At 38.4% G+C, this 22,999-nt stretch overlaps 1 pseudogene; it reads right to left on the bottom strand.

Moving 5' to 3' along the window:
• LOC138844006 (histone H4-like) overlaps positions 1 to 21,502 on the bottom strand; it is a 66,371-nt pseudogene extending 44,869 nt beyond the window's left edge.
• Positions 21,503 to 22,999: the final 1,497 nt, after the last annotated feature.

The following is a 22,999-nucleotide window of genomic DNA, read 5'->3' as shown; positions in this document are numbered from 1 at the left end:
CCAAGTCTCTCAGGCATCCACAATGTTCTCAAATGTGGAGTTTATTTTTATAATCTCCCTTCTTTGTTTGATCCAAGGATGTGTCACCAGATTAATGTTTCGCCTTCCATTACAGGTTTCTGCTCAAAATGTGTGCTGAAGTTTCCCTTGTCCAGTGGGTTGTGTGCAGACTTGTAACTGGAGTATCAAACTCAAGGAAGGAAATGGCTTTGTAACCCCTCCATACAGTGAACCCCTCCAACCACCTAAACTCATTCTTCCTCTGGAAATACTGAGTTTATCATTGTTACGGTTTGGATTACATCACTGTGTTCTGTTTACAATGCTTCTGAGTTCTTCCATTTCACTTATTTAACTCTTGCCAGCCTCCAACCTGTTGAAAAATCTTCTTCCAATAAGTCTTCAATTTTTAGTGAATGATGCCTCATGTAAGATTCTGTGTTGTAAAGTACCTTTCACCATAGTATTTATTAATGACAATGATAATAATAAATAGTAAAAAGCTGTGACATTAATTGATCCAGTGAATGATCTTTTTGTATGTATCTTGTATCCTTGTTTCTGTATTACATTATGGTCTCTGGGAATAGATTCCATTTATTTTCAGGTTATTGAAAAACTCTCACTGTGAACTTTGAAAAATCTACCTAAAATTTGACTAAATCTTCTTGTACTAGTAGGCGCACCTTATAAATTTGTGCTGATGAGACTCATATAGTTATCAGAAATTCAAAATTGACTATCTTGTAATTCATTTGTTTAGTATATATATTATTATTTAGAGATTAATAAAATTATCCTTATTGAATAAATAGGAATGAAATGCAGAGTCAGTAGTTTTTATAATAAATAAAACTATTATTTTGGGTGATGGGAATGTTTTAAAATTTGTTGTAGCAATGGTTGTACAATTCTGAAAATTCACTAAAAATACTTGCTGCAGGTGAATTTTATGGCATCTAAAGTGTAGCACAAGAAAGATGTTTAAAGCTGTATTGCCATGCCTATAATCTGACTGTTTCCTGAAGACAGGTATTTAACTGTAAAACAATGCATCAGCCAACCCTGACCATTCACCTGACTTTCAGCTTATCACCACCCTCTTGAAATGCTTGTCTGAAATACAGAGTAAATCTTACTAGACTAACATTATTTTCTTTCCCTTCCACTTTCTCAATGTTCTTAAAATGCATATATGATTTCTGTAGACTCCCCAAATCACTATTTTTCACATTCTCTGTCATGACCACACTGCAAGGAACTGTGAAGAAAATTAGACTAAACTCATACTATATATGCCTACATGAACACATGTGCACGCAATTTACCAATAAGGTTTCATTTGCTAAACTCAGTTTTCATTTTAATCTCCTGCAAGGAGATTATGGCAATTCCAAAAAGAGCAAGGACAAATGTAAGCCAAGGTCCACCTTTAACAAATGGGTGTATGACACAGTACTTGCATTCAGAATGCCACCCTGTGGGGAACAATCCGGACTAGACTGAGTTACTGGAATTAAGACTTATTCTATGCATCTGCTCTCCCACAATATGGCGCTGGGAGAGAAGAAAACAGCTTCTACACAGGTGCCTCCAGTTCAACCAATAAACTGTAGGACTCGCTCCTGATTGGAGGAGAGCAGCGTACTCGGCGTGTGGGCAGCCGAGTTGGGATTGGCGGAGGAGGACTATAAAGGAGGAGAGAGACGGCATGCACCAGGAACATCTAAGGGGAACATCTGTGCAGCCCCCGAGAAAGCCGGCCGGCGGTGTGCCGCTCCCCTGCGGAAGTGGGGAAAGTGGCCAGGGGGAACTGCCCTTCCACGGAGGTGGAAGGGATAGTAGCCAACCCGGGAAGAACCAGCAGCAAACCCGGGGAGGGCCGAGCAGATGAAAGAACAGCGCAGGGTCCTGTGTCGTTCCTCCACGAAGAGGGGGAGCGACACCACCCAATTAACACTGAATATTTCCCTCATTAACATAATCATTTCAAAGGGAACTTTCTATGTTCCAATATTGGAACATTAGGAATTATTATCGCTCTTCTACTGAATGGTCCTGGTGCAGGGCTATTCAGAACACGACCCCCACATTTTTCCTACACCCAAAGAGTAGTGTTACTGACAGTGTCACTCAGAGTGTCTCCTACACCTTAGAACATGCCAATGTATTCAAAAATAGCACACCATATCTTATGGATATTAGGATAATTTACTGAAACTGTACCTACCAATTTAACTAAATGAAAGAAACATACCTGTGCAGTTTTCATTGATACTTTACATGACTGGAATCTGATTTCTTCGGGCATGAGGTTTCCCTGGTCTCAGAAACCTTTTACACCCTTTGGTGCTTACAACTTAGACTTTTTACATGTCTCTTACTCCATTTAAAGCTTTCTTCCCTCTTCAAAACACTTTAGGCTTCAGTGCCTGAATGAGGGTGATGCAAAGAAAATGCAAAAGATGGTTTTAAAAGTTGGATTTTTCTTCTCTAATAACACAAACACGCAACCTCAGATTTCGGACTGTTGGCTCTTCTCTGTCTTTACCTCTGCAGTGCTGCCTTTGCCTGTATCCCTTCTACCATGGGCTAATAGACCACCCTGGAATAAACTGACCAGGGTGCAGCTGGTCTATTGGGAATAGTGGAAATAATAAAAAATGGAAAGGAGAAAACCTATCCATCCTCATTTTCACTTGGTTTTTCTCTCATCGTCTGACATTCAAGTTCCACCTGGAAGTAGCAAGGAAATACTTATTCTAGTTTAATAGTGGTCTGAAGATCTCCTCAAAGGTATACCTACTATACCTTAGAACTAGTGTTTCCCAAAATTACAGCATCAACCAGAGGTGATTTATGCTTTGGAGAATTTTATTACAGATGTTTGACTATACCTTAGATAGGAAATGGTGCTCAATGTTTTAAATTCATGACCACTGCTAATGAAGTGATACAATTTCTTTTTTTTTAACTTTTATTTAGTAAATATAAATTTCCAAAGTAGAGTTTATGGATTACAATGGCTTTCTCCCCCATAACTTCCCTCCCACTCCCACCCCTCCCATCTCCCGCTCTCTCTCCCATTCCATTCATATCAAGATTCATTTTCGCTGGCGCTGCGGCTCAATAGGCTAATCCTCTGCCTTGCGGTGCTGGCACACCAGGTTCTAGTCCTGGTGGGGGCTCTGGATTCTGTCCCGGTTGCCCCTCTTCCAGGCCAGCTCTCTGCTATGGCCCAGGAGTGCAGTGGAGGATGGCCCAAGTGCTTGGGCCCTGCACCCCATGGGAGACCAGGAGAAGCATCTGGCTCCTGCCATCGGATCAGCGTGGTGCGCATGCCGCAGCGCACCGGCTGCGGCGGCCATTGGAGGGTGAACCAATGGCAAAGGAAGACCTCCCTCTGTGTCTCTCTCACTGTCTAATCTGCCTGTTAAAAAATAAAAAGATTCATTTTCAATTATCTTTATATACAGAAGATCGATTTAGTATATATTAAGTAAAGATTTCATCAGTTTGTACCCACACAGAAACACAAAGTGTAAAATACTGTTTCAGTACTAGTTATAGCATTACTTTACATTGGACAACACACTAAGGACAGATTCCACATAAGGAGTAAGTACACAGTGACTCCTGTTGTTGACTTAGCAATTTGACACTCTTGTTTATGGCATCAGTAATCTTCCTAGGCTCTTGTCATGAGTTGCCAAGGCTATGGAAGCCTTTGGAGTTCGCTGACTTTGATCTTATTCAGACAGGGTCACAGTTAAAGTGGAAGTTCTCTCCTCCCTTCAGAGAAAGGTACCTCCTTCTTTGATGGCCCCATTCTTTCCATTGGAATCTCACTTGCAGAGATCTTTCATTTAGGTCTTCTTTTTTTTTTTTCTTCCCCAGAGTGTCTTGGATTTCCATGCCTGAAATACTCTCATGGGCTCTTCAGCCAGATCCGAATGCCTTTAGGGCTGATTCTGAGGCCAGAGTGCTATCTAGGACATCTGCCATTCTATGAGTCTGCTGTGTATCCCCCTTCCCATGTTGGATCATTCTCTCCCTTTTTGATTCTATCAGTTAGTATTAGCAGACACTAGTCTTGTTTGTGTGATCACTTTGATTCTTAGACCTATCAGTGTGATCAATTGTGAACTGAAATTGATCACTTGGACTAGTGAGATTGGAATTGGTACATGCCACCTTGATGGGATTTTATTGGAATCCCTGGCACGTTTCTAACTCCACCATTTGGGGCAAGTCCGATTGAGCATGTCCCAAATTGTAATTTCCTCCCTCTCTTATTCCCACTCTTATATTTAATAGGGATCACTTTTCAGTTAAGTTTCAACACCTAAGAATAATTGTGTATTAATTACAGAGTTCAACCAGTAGTACTAAAACAAAAAAAAAATACTAAAATGGATAAAGTATTACATTGTACATCAACAGTCAGGGCAAGGGCTGATCAAGTCATTATTTCTCATAGTGTCCATTTCACTTCAAAAGGTTTCCCCTTTGGTGCTCAGTTAGTTGTCGCCGACCAGGGAGAACATATGATATTTGTCCCATTGGGACTGGCTTAATTCACTCAGCATAATGTTTTCCAGATTCCTCCACTTTGTTGCAAATGACCGGATTTCATTGTTTTTGACTGCTGTATAGTATAGTATTCTACAGAGTACTTGTCCCATAATTTCTTTATCCAGTCTACTGTTGATGGGCATTTGGGTTGGTTCCAGGTCTTAGCTATTGTGAATTGAGCTGCAATAAACATTAAGGTGCAAACAGCTTTTTTGTTTTCCAATTTAATCTCCTTTGGGTAAATTCCAAGGAGTGGTATGGCTGGGTTGTATGGTAGGGTTATATTCAGGTTTCTGAGGAATTTCCGGACTGACTTCCATAGAGGCTTGACCAGTTTGCATTCCCACCAACAGTGGGTTAGTGTCCCTTTTCCCCATATGCTCTCCAGCATCTATTGTTGGTAGATTTATGAATGTGATACTCTATCAAAAGAAGTGATAGTATGCTGATAAAAATAGACAAGTGGTGTAACTTGCTAATGATACCTGTAACATAGGAGTAGTATTATGTGACCTAGAATAGAAAGCTTTGGACATATGATATATCATTTTCCAAATTACAAGATATGTTAATTAAACAAGCTAAATATATTTTTAAAATAATTATGATATATTGAAGATTTTCTCTTAAGTTATAAAACACATAATAAAGAATGGATTGTTCCACCTTTATAATAGGGGGCAAATATTTTGTACTGCTGTGCTGTTTTAAAAGAATAACAATCTACAAATTTCAATCCATTCACATAGAAGAATCACTGAAAATTGCACAGTTTGATTATCTAAAGAAATCAAGTACAAACAATAAAATGAATATATTTGTGTTTAATTGGAGTATTGTGAAGGTTAATGAAATCAAACAACCTTGAAGGAATGTAGGTGATAGTTAATATACCACACTGAATTTTTGGATTAATATTAAAAGAAAATGACCTGATTCATTTCTGTTTATTCCAATATTCAAACCAAGTGAAACTTCTGGGAGTTATTAGAGAGACAAATTAAAACAACAGATGGACTTACAGTTGCCTGCATATGAATGTCTATTCACAAAACCTCCTGACAGTTTCAGGGATTCTAAGGTAGTCTATTTAATTTCAAATAAAGAACACTACATTTTTTTCCTCTTTCCAGGCTGTCAATCTCTGATGGCCCCAAGAAAATTATTTGAAAACATCATGAAAGTATGTTCCTGGGCATTTTATAAGACATGTCTTGCAAGACAGGTAGAAGATTGACTATTTTTTCATAATAATTGAAGGAAAATATGTAAGCAATTTCTATCTCCTGAAGTATAAATCTTCATTTTGAGTGTTTTGAGAACGATTGTTTCTATGGAAGGCAATTTTATTATGGATTTTAAAGAAAAAACAATTATTTTCCTACTACATCTTTATCCCATATAATTAAAATATTTTGTTCCTGCTTTATGGATCACTGAATTAAATCAGTCATTCAAAGAGTGGCTGTGTTAGCACCTGGCTCTGTATAGATTTTTCCCCATTGAGTCTTAGGTCTACAGATGCATTCTGCATGATTGTCGAGAATGTTCTGGATAAATAAATACTTTGGTTACTCACTAATACAACCCTTAAAAGTACATCTCCTCTATTTATTTGCTAGAAGACTTATACAGTTATCCAATGTTTATAATGAGGGAAAATGTCTAATTTCAAAGCATTTAATTGAACTGATAGTATTGAAGACCCATGAAAAGAAGACCACATGTAATACAAGTAAAAGTGGGCTATAGAGATTTCTACATTTTTAATCTCCCTGAGAGAAGACAAGATGTAAAAATGGTTGTACTAACATTCATCATCATAACTTTCTAAGTCATTCACTGATTCCAAAGAAGTGATAGACTTTGAGAAGCTGAGCAGAACACCTGGCAATGTTATGTGATTGGGCACAGTCAAAACTTGGGGTTAAGGCACAGAGGGGTGTCTGACAGAGTCTAGACTCTGAGTTAGAACTGATAGGGGATGATATCCTGGAGTATGGTAAACCCTGGGTCAGGAATCACACTTTAAGAACACCTGTGTGAGGCCAGTATTGTGTAGAGGATTAAGTCATGGCTTATGATGCTAGCATCCCACATGAACGCTGGTGTGAGTCCCAGCTGCCCAACCTCTGATCCAGCTCCCTGCAAATGTGCCTGAGAAAGCAGCAGAAGTTGATTCAAGTGCTCACACTCCTGTCATCTATATGGGAGATTCAGATGGAATTCTGGGCTCTACACTTTGGCCTGGCCCAGCCCTGGCCATATAAGGCATTTGAAAGTGACCCAACAGGAAGACCTCTCTCTTTTCCTCTCTCTGTCTCCCCTTCTCTTTTTTTGTCACTCTGTCTTTCAAATAAGTAAATAATTTTTTAAGAAAGCTGCTTGAGATACTGTGATGAGATAAATGGAAAATTTCAGGCAGGGACAAATCATGAAGTGAGTGATTAGTAAGTAAAAAGAGATCCAGTGCTTACTGAGCAGCTTTTTGTTTTGTTTTGTTTTGTTTTGTTTTGTTTTGTTTTTTTCAAGAGCTACGATCGATGCTTTGCATCAGTCACTTTAACTTCCACAACAGTCATTTTTGATAGGTACTATTGCCTTCCAGTTTTATACATGAGGAAATGGAGGATAAAATAGGCTAGCCATTTTACCCAAGGCCATATTGTTGGAACCATTTTAACCCAATTAATCTGACTCAAACAAAGGAGTCTCAGATCTATGTTTGTATGATTCTCAATTATTCGTGTGCAAAAAGGATTCATTTAAAGAGCTTTATAAAGATTCATATTCCTGGGTCCCGTGATGAGAGATTCTGACTTGGTATCTTTAAAATGAAGCTCAGTAATATGCATTTCTAACTAGCAATACATTTTTTTGGCACTGAAGTAAATTGCAAAATAGTCTAGTCCCAGAGCAGGCAGACCAGGTAAGAAGTCAAATCTATTTCATTATGGTGTAGAATAAAGAGTTTTTTTTACTGATGTAGAGTGGTAAATACATTAAGAATTTTTTAGTGTACTGTTTAACCATCAATTCAATTATCACCAAAATTTTAGAATATGGGCGACTTGCATCACCTTACATGACTTTCTCACAGTTTCTACTCTGCGTCCCTTGCCCGTACTAGCTTAGCAGAGGTTCCTCAATGCTGCAGTGTGTTGGAGTACCACAAGGGTTCTGTGTGAGGCTGTTGTTTCTTTTAATGAGCTTTGGAGTTCTAATTCAATAGGACTGGAGTAAGGACTTAGTGGCTATATGCATCAAAACAATTTAGATACAAAGCAGCAGCCAGGTAGGAAAACCACATAATGATGCCCCCAATCAATTCACATTAGTTATTTCTAATTTTGAAGGGCTGAGCTGCAGAGAGCACATTGCAGCTTTTGTTCAGCTGCTCTGAGTATGTATTCTGCTTCAGTCCTTTCACCACGCTGCCTCAGGGAGTCACAGATGGTGGTCCAGTTCTCAGCTCTGCACAGCCAGACTCATTGAGGGCTAGCAGGAGGGGCCTGAGCAGCAGAGCAGAGCTCACACTTCTGACCCTGATTCTGATGCTCAGTTGAAAAAGTCACAATTTATTCTTTCACTGATTTTCATAGACAGTCAAATAATTTCAACTAGAAAATCCACCCAACTGTTTTGTATAAGTAGCTGTGGGAAGAGTGTGAAGACAGTTGCTGATACTAAAAGAGACCATTCAATCATTTACCTCACAGGTGCTGCACAACCCCTAAGTACCAGGCACTGTCCCCATTGTTGCTGACCTGAAGGAAACCAGAAGACAAAGAGTGATTAGGGACACTTAGTATGTAAGAAATGCATGAGCATGACTGCAATCAATGATAAGCGTTATCTAGGAAATAATGCAATAATCTGGAAGTAGTGACTGGGTTGAGATGGTGCTGCCTAATAAGTGATGACAGGAAAACACTTGAGTGAGGTGTCATTTCAGCAAAGTAGTAAAGGAATAAAAGAAATTAACCACATTCAGAAACCAGAAAAGAGCACGTGCAATGGGGCATCACAGGATGAAAAGGAACAATAGATACCATAGAAGAAAAGGAAAGACAAGCAGTTAAAAGAAGGGAGAGGAAGAGGTGGGGATTGAACAGGAATGATAGACTAGACTGTGAAGGTTTTATAATTGATGAGCAGTCACACACATATATGAAATATTTAATAAATATAAAAAATCCTATTCCTAAACAAATAGACTATAAAGTAGAGCGGTACAAAACAGCCTCCAAGGAAATAAAAAGAAACTTTTATAACTTTGGATTTACAAAATGCTTATGGAAAATTAAAAGCAAAACATTAAAAAGAAGTGAGTCTTCTATATTTTAAAATATAAAGGCTCAATACTTTGAAAAGTATGGTACTGAAATGTGAATCACTTTCCATCTCTCATATTGAGATATCGATGGAACAGAACAAGAAGTCAAAAATAGATGCAAATGGATAGTGAGCTTTAGAGTATGATAAAGATGGCATTTCAAATCAGGAGGGAGCAGATGTATATCAGCAACTTGTGATGGGGCAACTGGATAACCATCTGTAAAGCAAAACTTGGATGTGTACCTCATCCACAGGCTGGGGTGAAACAACTTCAAATGGGAAAATGTATGTTATATGTTAATATGGAAATGTAAAATGGTACAGCTATTTTAGAAAACAGTTTGGCAGTCTCTTATAAAGATAAACATACAGTTAGCATATGACCAAACTATTTCATTCCTTTTCTCAAGGCAAATGGAAACATATGTCCATACAAAAAACATGAGTTTCTATATTGGTTTTATTTATATTCACCAAAAGCTGGAAACAGCCAAACTGTCCTTTAACTGGCAAGTGCATAAACAAACTGTAGTGTGACCATACTAAGAAGCCCTACACAACAACAAAAAAAGACAAATTACTCTTAACATGTTTCAAAATGGATTGTTTTTCAATGCATTGTACCAAAGGAAAAGTCAAGTTCACAAGACTACATGTATGATTCCATCTGTATGATAGCCTGGACAATATTTCTATTTCAGTAATAGAAAATAGGTCAAGGTTTGCCAATGGCTTGGGGTGGGTAAAGTGAATTGATCACAGCTTCTTTATTTGCAAAAAATTCATAGAAAAACACACAAAAACATGAACAATTTAATGGCATGTAAAATATACTTCAATGAATCTGACATTAGAATGTTACTATGGTTTACTAAACAATGAATATCTAGAGGAAAACTTTGAAGAATTATTTTATGGTCTCTAAGTGTGAAGACTATTCTAATAATGATGCAAAAATAAGGGTTCTCAAAAAAGGTAATGACAAACTTCACTAACCAAAATAGCAACAACAACAAAAACTCATGCAGAAGTCTCATTGGAAGTTCTAAAGTCTTCTACATTTGGGGGCTGGCGCTACAGTGCAGAGGGTTAATGCCCTGGCCTGAAGTGTCGGCCTCCAATATGGGCACTGGTTCGAGACCCGGCTGCTCCACTTCCAATCCAGCTCTCTGCTGTGGCCTGGGAAAGCAGTAGAAGAGGTCCCAAGGCCTTGGGCCCCTGCACCCACGTGGGAGACCCAGAGGAGGTTCCTGGATCCTGGCTTCGGATCTGTTCAGCTCTGGCCATTGCAGCCGATTGGGAAGTGAATCATTGATAGAAGACCTCTCTCTCTCTCTCTGTCTCTCCTCTCTCTGTGTAACTCTGACTTTCAAATAAATAAATAAATCTTTAAAAAAAGACTTCTACATTTGAAAATATGTTTTCAAGTAATATAGAAAAATGTTGTAGAACAAATTCTATAAATTGCTAAGCAGTGCTATAGAAAATTTGTAAGCTTCATTTAAACTATAAACAAATACTTCACAGAAAATGAATTAAAATTAAACAATTGAAAAGATGCTTCTGGGGCTGGACTGTGGCATAGCAGGTAAAGCCATTGTCTGTAGCCCCAGCATCCCATATGGGCACTGGTTTGTATCATGGCTGCTCTACTTCCAATCCAGCTCTCTGCTATGGCCTGGGAAAGCAGTAGAAGATGGCCCAAGGCCTTGGGCCCCTGTACTCATAGGGGATACCCGGAAGAAGCTCCTGGCTTCTGGCTTCGGATTGGCTGTTGTAGCCAATTGAAGAATGAACCAGTGGATGGAAGACCTCTCTCTCTCTCTCTCTCTCTCTCTCTCTCCTCTGACTCTCCTTCACTCTCTGTGTAACTCTGACTTTCATATAAATAAATAAATCTTAAAAAAATAAAAGGTACTTCTATTTGAGACAAAATAAGATTAATGCAAAGTAAAACTTCACACTGATTGAAATATTCACCTACAGTATTGTCAAACATACAAAACATAACCTGCAAAGTCACACTATGAAGAAACACATGCTCAAGGCTTTCATGTATAAGAGTGGTTTGGCACAACTCTATGGAGGGTTATTTTTAAGATGTCAGAATTAAAAATCAATATCCAGAAACTCTAACACTAGGCAACCTAACTTACCTTCTAGGATTTTTTTTACACCAGTATGCGTGTGTGAAATGAAATTTATGCAAGATTAGGAATTGAGACATTGTCTATAATTGTGCCTAACATTTGTTTGAGAGTTATTATGTGGCATTTCTATCCTAAATACTTGACTGGTGTCAATTTATTTACTTCTTGTAATTTCTCTATCAGGTAAATGCTATTATTGTGTTTTACAAATGAGAAAACAGACTCAGAAAATTCAACTCATTGTAGATTGAGTCAGTAAATGGTTGGTTAGGATTAACAAACAGATGATCGGATTCCAATGACCATTGTTTTAACACAAAACACTATGGTGCTGGCGCCGCGGCTCACTAGGCTAATTCTCCGCCTTGCGGCACCGGCACACCAGGTTCTAGTCCTGGTCGGGGCGCTGGATTCTGTCCCGGTTGCCCCTCTTCCAGGCCAGCTCTCTGCTATGGCCCGGGAGTGCAGTGGAGGATGGCCCAAGTGCTTGGGCCCTGCACCCCATGGGAGACCAGGATAACACCTGGCTGCTGCCTTCGGATAGGCGCGGTGCGCCGGCTGCAGCGCACCGGCTGTGGCGGCCATTGGAGGGTGAACCAAGGGCAAAGGAAGACCTTTCTCTTTGTCTCTCTCTCTCACTGTCCACTCTGCCTGTAAAAAAAAGAAAAAAAAAAACCAAACAACAACAACAAAAAACTATGGAGCCACTGGAACTAACATCATGAGGAGGAAAAGATTAGCTAGTTAGTGATGGCACACTTACAAAGCATAAACACCTGTAAGGAGATCAGAGGTATACTTTGTATGAGGATAGAAATACATTAAAATATACTTGAGTGTGAAAATGGAGATGTACCTGACTAGGTGAGATGCTTCCACCGAGAGAAAGTGAAGAATATCTCTACATTTCCTCCATATGCTCTCAACTATCTCTCAAAGGATAGCTCTCTCCCTTTGGGGATGAGATGGAGGAAAGGTGAATAATTAAATAGGCTTCTGGGGCCTGGAGCCTAGCTCCAGAGGACAGAGTTTTGTTATGTACTTTTGAGTGTTTGTGACATTGAGGTAAATAATGTGCATGCAATAGATATCATTATAATTAAATAAATGAAAATTAAATTAATTAGTATTTATCATCAGACACTGTGAAAATTGTAACAGTAGATATTTGCATCTCCTATAATCAATAATGGATACTTTTCCAGGATATATAAAGAAATGCTTTAATTCTAGGAGGAAATGATTCTGCCATCCTTTAGAAGCATGAAAAGGCATTTCACAGAGGTAACATGAAAAAAATCAAACAGGAAGAATGTCTTGACTCTTATGGTAATTAGACAAATGCCATTAAAAACAAATAATGTATCCAAATAGGTTATTTCAAAAACTAAGAAAGGAAGGAAGATAGGTATGAAGGAAGGAAGGAGAGAAAAGGAGGAGGGAAAGAAGGAAGAAGAAAAGGGAGAGGGGAGAGAGGAAAGGAGGGAGGGAAGGAGAGAATTCAGATTCTTGGAATTGTATCTATGAACTACATTGACTATGTTCTCTTGGTGTTAATATCACATTAACATAAAGATAAGTTGTCTCAGTGTATTAAGTGGTAAACAAACAACAACAAAAAAGGCCTGACAGTCAAAAATGTTGGTGAGGACGTCAAAAAATAGGGAATAATACGTCTGTTGGCAGGAGTCTAAAAAGGCATGACACTTTTTAAAAGAGATTTGGAAATCTCTAGCAGGGTCAAAGAGATGGATTCCTTTACTGGGTGCCAACCTAAGAATACTCTTATATAAGTAAACAAGAATGGACAGAGGAGGATTGTGTGTAACCATGAAAAATATAAATGCCCATCAATAGGAAAATAGATGAATAAATTGTGGTATATACAACCAATAGGCTGTTAAACGACTGTGGGGAAAAATGAGTCACAAGTGCCAAAATGTGTGAATCACACATATGTAATATTGAGCAAGAAAAACTAATGGTGGCAGAGTGTATTGTTTACACCTGGTGTAAACAATATCTACAAATATTAAATTATGGATATCAATATTTAAAGATACATAAATTTGCATAGATGCCTAAAGAGGTGCATGGGCCTGATGAACATAGAGGCCAGATTGGTAGATGTCTGTGATGGCCAAGGAAAAGAGTGGAATTAGGGTAAGGTTCCAAGGGAGCGGTTATTGTATTAGAAATTGTGTAAGTTTGGGGGTGAGTAAACCCTAATTTTGTAATATTATCCTTTGTTTCTTCTTACATATCTGAAATAATGTACAAATACAAATAAAAGAAAAATAAAATGATTTCTCTTTTGCTTTAGAGGGATTGTTATTGTTTTTATAAAAGGAATAATGATCATATATGCAGCAGAGAAATAACTTGGGAATTATATTCACTAACAACTTAATGTTTCTAGAGTGAGGCCCAGTACATTATAAATGTAATAAGTATACCAACATTGTACATGCTCAAAAATGGCAACCATATTATTTCTTTATTAATAATTATTGCCCAAATAAAGGTCATAGGAAAAAAGTTTCTGAACTTAGCAGATTGATTGCTCTAAGAGATGAGGAAAAAGTAGGTCATGTGCAGTTTTGAAAAGTTTGGTTCTCAAAATGTTAGTAAGCAAAGATGCAATTAAGAAAACAAAGGGATGGAGGCATTGCTGTGCACTGGATTAGCTACCACTTGGAATGCTGCTATTCTGAGTTCCAGCTGCTGTGCTTCTGATCCAGCTTCCAGCTGATGCAGCCTGAGAGGCAGTAGATGATGGCTGAAGTATTTGGGTCCTTTCCACTCACTTGGGAAACCTAGACTGAGTTCCAGGATCCTAGCTTCTGCCTGATCTAGCTGTGGCTATTGTACGTATTTGGCAAGAGAACTAGTGAACAGAAGGTCTCTCTTTCTCTCTCTTTCTCTCTCCCTCCCTCCCTCCAGTCCCTTTTTCAGATAAAGCTAAATAAATACACCTTAAAAATAGGAATATGCTATAGTAACTGTTGCTATTTGACTAGTTGAACAACCAAAATACCTTCCTCTGATAAGTGACTCTCTATGATGAGACCCTTGGCTGAATCTTATCTCCTTGGAAGGAAAAAATAATCGTAAACATTCTTCACATCTTGGCACCTATGGTGATGGTGTGGCCCAAGCAGAACCAATTGGAAGCTTCCACTTCAGACTTTGAAACTTGAGTGAACGAAAGAAAGGAAAAACAGGACCCAGAAATACCGGAGACTGATACCTATTCGTTAAAAAATAATGGAAGTTTTACATCAATTTCAGAATATGGCCCGACAACTACAATTGCTTATTGGTAGACTCATTTGTTTATCATGTAAATATGAAGAATCAGATTCATTAGATAGATCAATTAGGTAGATATCCTACAATAAATAAATTAAAAGTCTAGGAAGAAAGTCATATAAACCTAGGAGCAATGGTAGCAGCAACCACCATCACAATTATAGCACCGTGTAAGAAGTGTTGTAATGGAGGCATATATTACAGTTGCACAGAAGCATAAAGAAGAAAATTGAGTCCATCTGGCTGCCAGCAAGAGCAGGGAGAAGAGAAGTCTTCAAGAGAGCACTGGAGATTGGGCAGGAATTCACCACACAGTCAAAAAGGAGAAAGTCATTACAAGAAGAAGAATATTAGATGCAGACGCATGTAGCTATGAAGAAAGTTAGCATATTTAGGAAAATATGAGTAGTTTTCCCCAGCAGTCAGTACAGCACCTTTACATGGAAGTTATTTAAATGTTAAGTTAATATATTATTGAGTGAACACATGCATTTATAAAGCTAAGCTTTGGGCAAGTTATTAGTAATAGTGTAAGTCAATAATTTACCACCTGATTTGTTAGCATTTGAGCTTGAATGAATTTAATACACTTATCAGCTTAGTTTTCTGAGAGTCCATAACTAATTTTTTAGTTGTCTAAGACATCTTTTAATAACACTCTTATGTTTCACTACCAATTAAAATATAAGCCCATAATTTAAAATTTTAAAAGTATTTTTAAAATGAATAGAAAATAAGTAGTTTAGATGTCAAAAATATGAGAGTAATTTATTTGACAGTATCATTTTAAGACCTGGATATTTATAAATGTAATATTCAACATGACATTACATTAAATAATAATCAACACTATAAAATCAAAAAGATTTCTCTCTTATATTAATGAGAAATATTAAGATATGTCTTTTCATATACTTTTGGCAAATTTTGCTTAGAATACACAGGGGAAAACGCCAGAGTTTTCAAAATGCCCTAAAAGTTTTCATTTGATTATAAAACAAGCATCTTTACAATGTAAATGTGGGCCAGCGCCACTGCTCAGTAGGCTAATCCTCCACCTTGCAGTGCCAGCACACCGGGTTCTAGTCCCGGATGGGGCACCAGATTCGGTCCTGGTTGCCCCTCTTCCAGGCCAGCTCTCTGCTGTGGCCAGGGAGTGCAGTGGAGGATGGCCCAAGTGCTTGGGCCCTGCACCCCATGGGAGACCAGGATAAGACCTGGCTCCTGCCTTTGGATAGGCGCGGTGTGCTGGCTGCAGCGCGGCGGCTGCGGTGACCATTGGAGGGTGAACCAAGGGCAAAGGAAGACCTTTCTCTCTGTCTCTCTCACTGTCCACTCTGCTTGTCAAAAAAAATGTAAATGTGTATTGAATTTGTAGAATAATAAAATTAAAATATAACACCTTACATTATTTCTTTTTTTTTAAACTTTTATTTAATGAATATAAATTTCCAAAGTACGGCTATGGATTACAATGGCTTCCACCCCATAACGTCCCTCCCACCCGCAACCCTCCCCTTTCCCACTCCCTCTCCCCTTCCATTCACATCAAGATTCACTTTCAATTCTCTTTATATACAGAAGATCAGTTTAGTATACATTAAGTAAAGATTTCAACAGTTTGCACCCCCATAGAAACACAAAGTGAAATATACTGTTTGAGTACTTGTTATAGCATTAAATCTCAATGTACAGCACATTAAGGACAGATATCCTACATGAGGAGTAAGCGCACAGTGACTCCTATTGTTGACTTTACAAATTGACACTCCTGTTTATGGCATCAGTAATTTCCCTATGCTCCAGTCATGAGTTTCCATAGCTATGGAAGCCCCTTGAGTTCTCTGACTCTTATCTTGTTTAGACAAGGTCATAGTCAAAGTGGAGGTTCTCTCCTCCCTTCAGAGAAAGGTACCTCCTTCTTTGATGGCCCTGTTCTTTCCATCAGAATCTCACACGCAGAGATCTTTCATTTAGGTGGTTTTTTTTTTTTTTTTTTTTTTTTTTTTTTTTTTTTTTTTTTTTTGCCAGAGTGTCTTGGCTTTCCATGCCTGAAATACTCTCATGGGCTTTTCAGCCAGATCCGAATGCCTTTAGGGCTGATTCTGAGGCCAGAGTGCTGTTTAGGACATCTGCCATTCTATGAGTCTACTGTGTATCTCGCTTCAAATATTGGATCACTCTCCCCTTTATTTATTCTATCGGTTAGTATTAGCAGGTACTAGACTCATTTATGTACTCCCTTTGACTCTTAGTCCTTTCATTATGATCAATTGTGAACTGAAATTGATCACTTGGACTAGTGAGATGGCATTGGTACATGCCACCTTGATGGGATTGAATTGGAGTCCCCTGGTATGTTTCTAACTCTACCATTTGGGGCAAGTCAGCCTGAGCATGTCCCAAATTGTACATCTCTTCCCTCTCTTATTCCCACTCTTATGTTTAACAGGGATCACATTTCAGGTAAATTTCAACACTTAAGAATAACTGTGTATTAATTACTGAATTAAACCAGTCATATTAAGTAGAACAGACAAAAAAACTACTAAGAGGGATAATGTATTAAGTTGTTCATTAACAGTCAGGGCTATGCTGATCAAGTCACCGTTTCTCCTAGTGTCCATTTCACTTCAACAGGTTTCCTTTTTGGTGTTCAGTCAGTTGTCACCGATCAGGGAGCACATATGGTATTTGTCCCTTTGGGACTGGCTTATTTCACTCAGCATGATGTGTTCCAGATTCCTCCATTTTGTTGCAAATGACTGGATTTCGTTGTTTCTTACTGCGGTATAGTTTCTAAAGAGTACATATCCCATAATTTCTTTATCCAGTCTACCGTTGATGGGCATTTAGGTTGGTTCCAGGTCTTAGCTATTGTGAATTGAGCTGCAATAAACATTAGGCTGCAGACCGCTTTTTTGTTTGCCAATTTAAATTCCTTTGGGTAAATTCCAAGGAGTGGGATGGCTGGGTCGAACGGCAGGGTTATATTCAGGTTTCTGAGGAATCTCCAGACTGACTTCCATAGTGGCTTGGCCAGTTTGCATTCCCACCAACAGTGGGTTAGTGTCCTTTTTTCCGCACATCCTCACCATCATCTGTTGTTGGTAGATTTCTGTATGTGAGCCATTCTAACCGGGGTGAGGTGAAACCTCATTGTGGTTTTGATTTGCATTTCCCTGATTGCTAGCGACCTTGAGCATTTTTTCATGTGCCTGTTGGCCATTTGGATTTCCTCTTTCGAAAAATGTCTATTGAGGTCCTTGGCCCATCTCTTAAGTGGGTTGTTGGTTTTGTTTTTGTGGAGTTTCTTGATCTCTTTGTAGATTCTGGTTATTAACCCTTTATCTGTTGCATAGTTTGCAAATATTTTTTCCCATTCTGTCGGTTGTCTCTTCACTCTCCTGACTGTTTCTTTTGCAGTACAGAAACTTCTCAATTTGATGCAATCCCAAGTTGATTTTGGCTTTGACTGCCTGTGCTTCCCGGGTCTTTTCCAGAAACTCTTTGCATGTGCCAATATCTTGAAGGGTTTCTCCAATGTTCTCTAGTAACTTGATGGTGTCAGGTTGTAGATTTAGGTCTTTAATCCATGTTGAGTGGATTTTTGTGTAAGGTGTAAGGTAGGGGTCTTGCTTCATGCTTCTGCACGTGGAAATCCAGTTTTCCCAGCACCATTTATTGAATAGACTGTCCTTGCTCCAGGAATTGGTTTTAGATCCTTGATCAAATATAAGTTGGCTGTAGATGTTTGGGTTGATTTCTGGTGTTTCAATTCTGTTCCATTGGTCTATCCATCTGTTTCTGTACCAGTACCATGCTGTTTTGATTACAACTGCCCTGTAGTATGTCCTGAAATGTGATATTGTGATGCCTCCAGCTTTGTTTTTGTTGTACAAGATTGCTTTAGCTATTCGAGGTCTCTTTTGCCTCCATATGAATTTCAGCATCATTTTTTCTAGATCTGAGTAGAATTTCTTTGGTATCCTGATTGGGATTGCATTGAATCTCTAAATTGCTTCTGGGAGAATGGACATTTTGATGATGTTGATTCTTCCAATCCATGAGCATGGAAGATTTTCCGTTTTTTGGTATCCTCTTCTATTTCTTTCTTTAAAATTTTGTAATTCTTATAGTAGAGATCTTTAACATCCATGGTTAAGTTTATTCCAAGGTATTTGATTGTTTTTGTAGCTATTGTGAATGGGATTGATCTTAGCAGTTCTTTCTCAGCTGTGGCATTGCCTGTGTATACAAAGGCTATTGGTTTTTTTGCATTGATTTTATATCCTGCCACTTTGCCAAACTCCTCTATGAGTTCCAATAGTCTCTTAGTAGAGTTCTTTAGATCCTCTAAGTAAAGAATCATATCGTCTGCAAACAGGGATAGTTTGAGTTCTTCCTTCCCAATTTGTATCCCTTTAATTTCTTTTTCTTGTCTGATGGCTCTGGCTAAAACTTCCAGAACTATGTTAAATAGCAGTGGTGAGAGTGGGCGTCACTGTCTGGTGCCAGATCTCAGTGGAAATGCTTCCAACTTTTCCTCATTCAATAGGATGCTGGCCGTGGGTTTTTCATAGATTGCTTTGATTATATTGAGGAATGTTCCTTCTATACCCAATTTGCTTAGAGTTTTCATCATGAAAGGTTGTTCAATTTTATCGAATGCTTTCTCTGCATCTATTAAGATAATCATATGGTTTTTCTTCTGCAGTCTGTTAATGTGGGGAATCACATTGATTGATTTGCACACATTAAACCATCCCTGCATACCAGGGATAAATCCCACTTGGTCTGGGTGGATGATTTTCCTGATGTGTTGTTGTATTCTATTGGCGAGAATTTTATTGAGGATTTTTGTGTCTATGTTCATCAGGGATATTGGTCTATAATTTTCTTTCAGTGCTTCATCTTTCTCTGGCTTAGGAATTAAGGTGATGCTGGCTTCATAGAAAGAATTTGGGAGGATTCCTCTTTTTTGATTGTTCTGAATAGTTTGAGAAGAATTGGAGTCAGTTCTTCTTTAAATGTCTGGTAGAATTCAGCAGTGAATCCATCTGGTCCTGGGCTTTTCTTTGTTGGGAGGGCCTTTATTACTGTTTCAATTTCTGTCTCAGTTATGGGTCTATTTAGGTTTTCGATGTCTTCCTGGTTCAATTTAGGTAGATTGCATGTGTCCAGGAATCTATCCATTTCTGATAGATTTTCTTGTTTGCTGGCATACAAGTCCTTGTAGTAATTTCTGATGATTCTTTTTATTTCTGTGGTGTCTGTTGTTATGTTTCCTTTTTCATCTCTGATTTTATTGATTCGGGTGTTTTCTCTTCTTTTTTAGTTAGTTGGGCCAATAGGGTGTCAATTTTGTTTATTTTTTCAAAAAACCAGCTCCTCCTTTGGCTGATTTTTTGTAATTTTTTTTGGATTCAATCCTGTTAATTTCTTCTCTGATTTTAATCATTTCTCTTCTCCTACTAGATTTGGGTCTGGTTTGCTGCAGTTTTTCTAGGTCCTTGATATGCGCTGAAAGCTGATTTATTTGGTGTCTTTCCAATTTCTTGATATAGTCCCCTATTGATATAAACTTGCCTCTCAATACTGCTTTTGCCTTATCCCATAAGTTTTGATATGTTGTGTTGTTATCCTCATTTACTTCCAGAAAGTTTCTGATTTCTCTTTTGATTTTTTGAATGACCCAGTGTTCATTCAGGAGCATGTTGTTCAATCTCCATGTGTTTGCATACTTTCTGGGGTTTCCTGAGCTGCTCATTTCCAGCTTCATTCCACTGTGGTCTGAGAAGCTGCATGGTATGATTCTAATTCTTTTGAATTTGCTGAGACTTGTTTTATGACCTAGTATGTGATCAATCCTAGAGAAGGTTCCATGCACTGCTGAGAAAAATGTAAAGTCTTTAGATGTAGGATTGAAAGTTCTATAGATAACTGTTAGATCCATTTGGGCAATAGTGTCGATTAAATCTGCTGTTTCCTTGTTGATCTTCTGTCCAGATGATCTGTCTATTTCTGAGAGTGGAGTATTGAAGTCCCCCAGTACTATTGTATTGGAATCTAAGTCTCCCTTTAAGTCCCTTAACATATCTTTTAAATAGACCGGTGCCCTGATAATAGTTACATCTTCCTTTTGAATTGAACGCTTAGTCATTATATAGTGCCCCTCTTTGTTTCTCTTAACAGTTTTTGTATTAAAGTTTATTTTGTCTGATATTAATATGGCTACACCTGCTTTTTTTTGTTTTTGTTGGCATGGAATATCTTTTTCCAACCTTTCACTTTCAGTCTGCATGCATCTTTGTTAGAGAGATGTGTTTTTTGTAGGCAACAAATAGTTGGGTGTTGTTCCTTAAGCCAGTCAGCCAATCGGTGTCTTTTAACTGAAGAGTTAAGACCATTAATATTTAATGTGACTATTGATACATAGTGACTTTGCCCTGCCATTTTCCCGGAGATATTTTCTAGTATATGCTTTGAGCTTCCCATGCTCTTTTACTGGTAGGTGTTCTTCCTTTACTTTCTTTCATATTGATGGCCGTGTTTCTGTGTTTCTGAGTGTAGCACATCTTTAAGTATGTTTTGCAGGGTTGGACGAGTGGCCACAAAGTCTTTCAATTTCTGTTTGCTATGAAAGGTCTTTATTTCACCTTCATTCACAAATGAGAGCTTGGCAGGGTATAATATTCTGGGCTGGCAATTTTTCTGTCTTAGCACCTGTGCTATGTCTCGCCATTCCCTCCTAGCCTGTAGTGTTTCTGATGAGAAGTCTGCTGTGAGTCTGATTGGAGATCCTCTGAGAGTAATCTGACGTTTCTCTCGTAGAGCGTGCGTCCCTGGCGCTTGAGTGCGTAGACCACGTCCATGGCCGTGACCGTCTTGCGCTTGGCGTGCTCCGTGTAGGTGATGGCGTCGCGGATGACGTTCTCCAGGAAGACCTTGAGCACGCCATGGATCTCCTCGTAGATGAGCCCCTAGATGCACTTGACGCCGCCGGGCCGGGCCAGGCAGCCTATGGCGGGCTTGGTGATGCCTTGGATGTTGTCACGCAGCACCTTGAGGTGGCGCTTGGCACCGCCCTTGCCCAGGCCCTTCCCGCCCTTGCCACGTCCAGACATGGCTGCCACTCCAGTCACCTTACATTATTTCTAACATGCCCTAAAATATCAAAAAGCTAAGATCAGCTGCCTCATTGAATATTTTCACATAGGCAGTTGGAACACTTCGGCTCCATTGGAACTACTAATGTCAACATTTAAAATACATTATATTGATTTTTACATTTAAAACAAATCACTAAAGCATCTTTTATTTTTCTATTAGTAGGTTATTGTTAAACTTTAGTGATTGTATTTATTTTGGTTCTTTAACATTGATCTCCCATTTTCAAAATGAAGAAAACCCAATGATGTGCTCTGACTAAACATAGCATGGTAGTACAATAGTTTTAAAACATGTTCACATGTATTTATACAGTCACCATCATGCAATGAGGCAAGTATTATCTAACTTCACCTACCATACACACAGCTGAATTCCCAGACTTTCCCTTACAACTGAAACCTTTCCTTCTATCTGAGAAATATCATACCTCCCCCATCTCCCCACCTCCTCAATTTCAGAGTAGAGGCAAGTGCCTTTCAATGTAATCTGTCTTGTGGACATACAGTTTATTTTCTTACTGGCCCATACTTTCACTGATTAGCCTTTTGAGGGTCTTGATTTTATACCTGCAGATAATATTTATAACACCATTTTATTAGAACAAAGATCTATCTCCACTATCAACATGGACAGTGGATGTTACACCATCCCTTTCAATCATCAGCCTCCATTTGCCCCTTGTGGTAGCCACAGTGAACCTATACCTCCTAGGTTTTTCACTCCAAGCTCAAAAATACTTAAAAATGGAAGAGTGTGATATTTTATCCTGAATATTAAGTTTTATTTATTTATGATCTTTTTCAAAAGAAATATCTGGTTTCCCAGTCTGCTATTTGCCATATTTTCTACATTCTGGAATAAATGGTCTTTCTCTGTTCTGATGTTACAGCAAAACACACACTCACAAGAATAAATGCTGAATGTGACAGTTCTGTCATTTGCTGACCATTCCAGTATTAAATATTTAAACCTAAATGAAGCTTTGAGGTTCAGATGATATATCCCAAAGTTGGCCCCGTTTACAACAACACTTTATATTTATGGGCATTTTTAATCTAATGGCTTAAGCTATTACAGTAGATTTCTCAGCGCTGGATAGTAGCAAAGCTAATTGAAGTTACAGAGCTAATGCACTGACCCATTCACAGGATGATTAGGCAAGATTTATAGTTGTCACAGAACAGCAAAACCATGCTGATTTACTGAAGAAATTTCTATCACATGGAAATGTGAAGTGGTTCAATAGGAGACCATTACTGCTGTCTTAATTTCTTGCCTCTTTGCGTGGCAGTATACGAAACTGATCAATGCACATTTTCTCATCTACTTTTTAAATAAGTAACAGCTTTCAAATTCTTGTTAACGATGCACTCTCTAGTTTCCTTTTCATTCCTTAATACTCCATAAAATTATAGAATTGAAAGACAGATTGTTATTTATTTTCCAAGTTT

Source organism: Oryctolagus cuniculus, chromosome 10 (assembly GCF_964237555.1).
Source record: "Oryctolagus cuniculus chromosome 10, mOryCun1.1, whole genome shotgun sequence".
Taxonomy (NCBI): domain Eukaryota; kingdom Metazoa; phylum Chordata; class Mammalia; order Lagomorpha; family Leporidae; genus Oryctolagus; species Oryctolagus cuniculus.
Note: the sequence above shows the minus strand (reverse complement) of the source record. Positions and strands in the feature narration are given on the sequence as shown.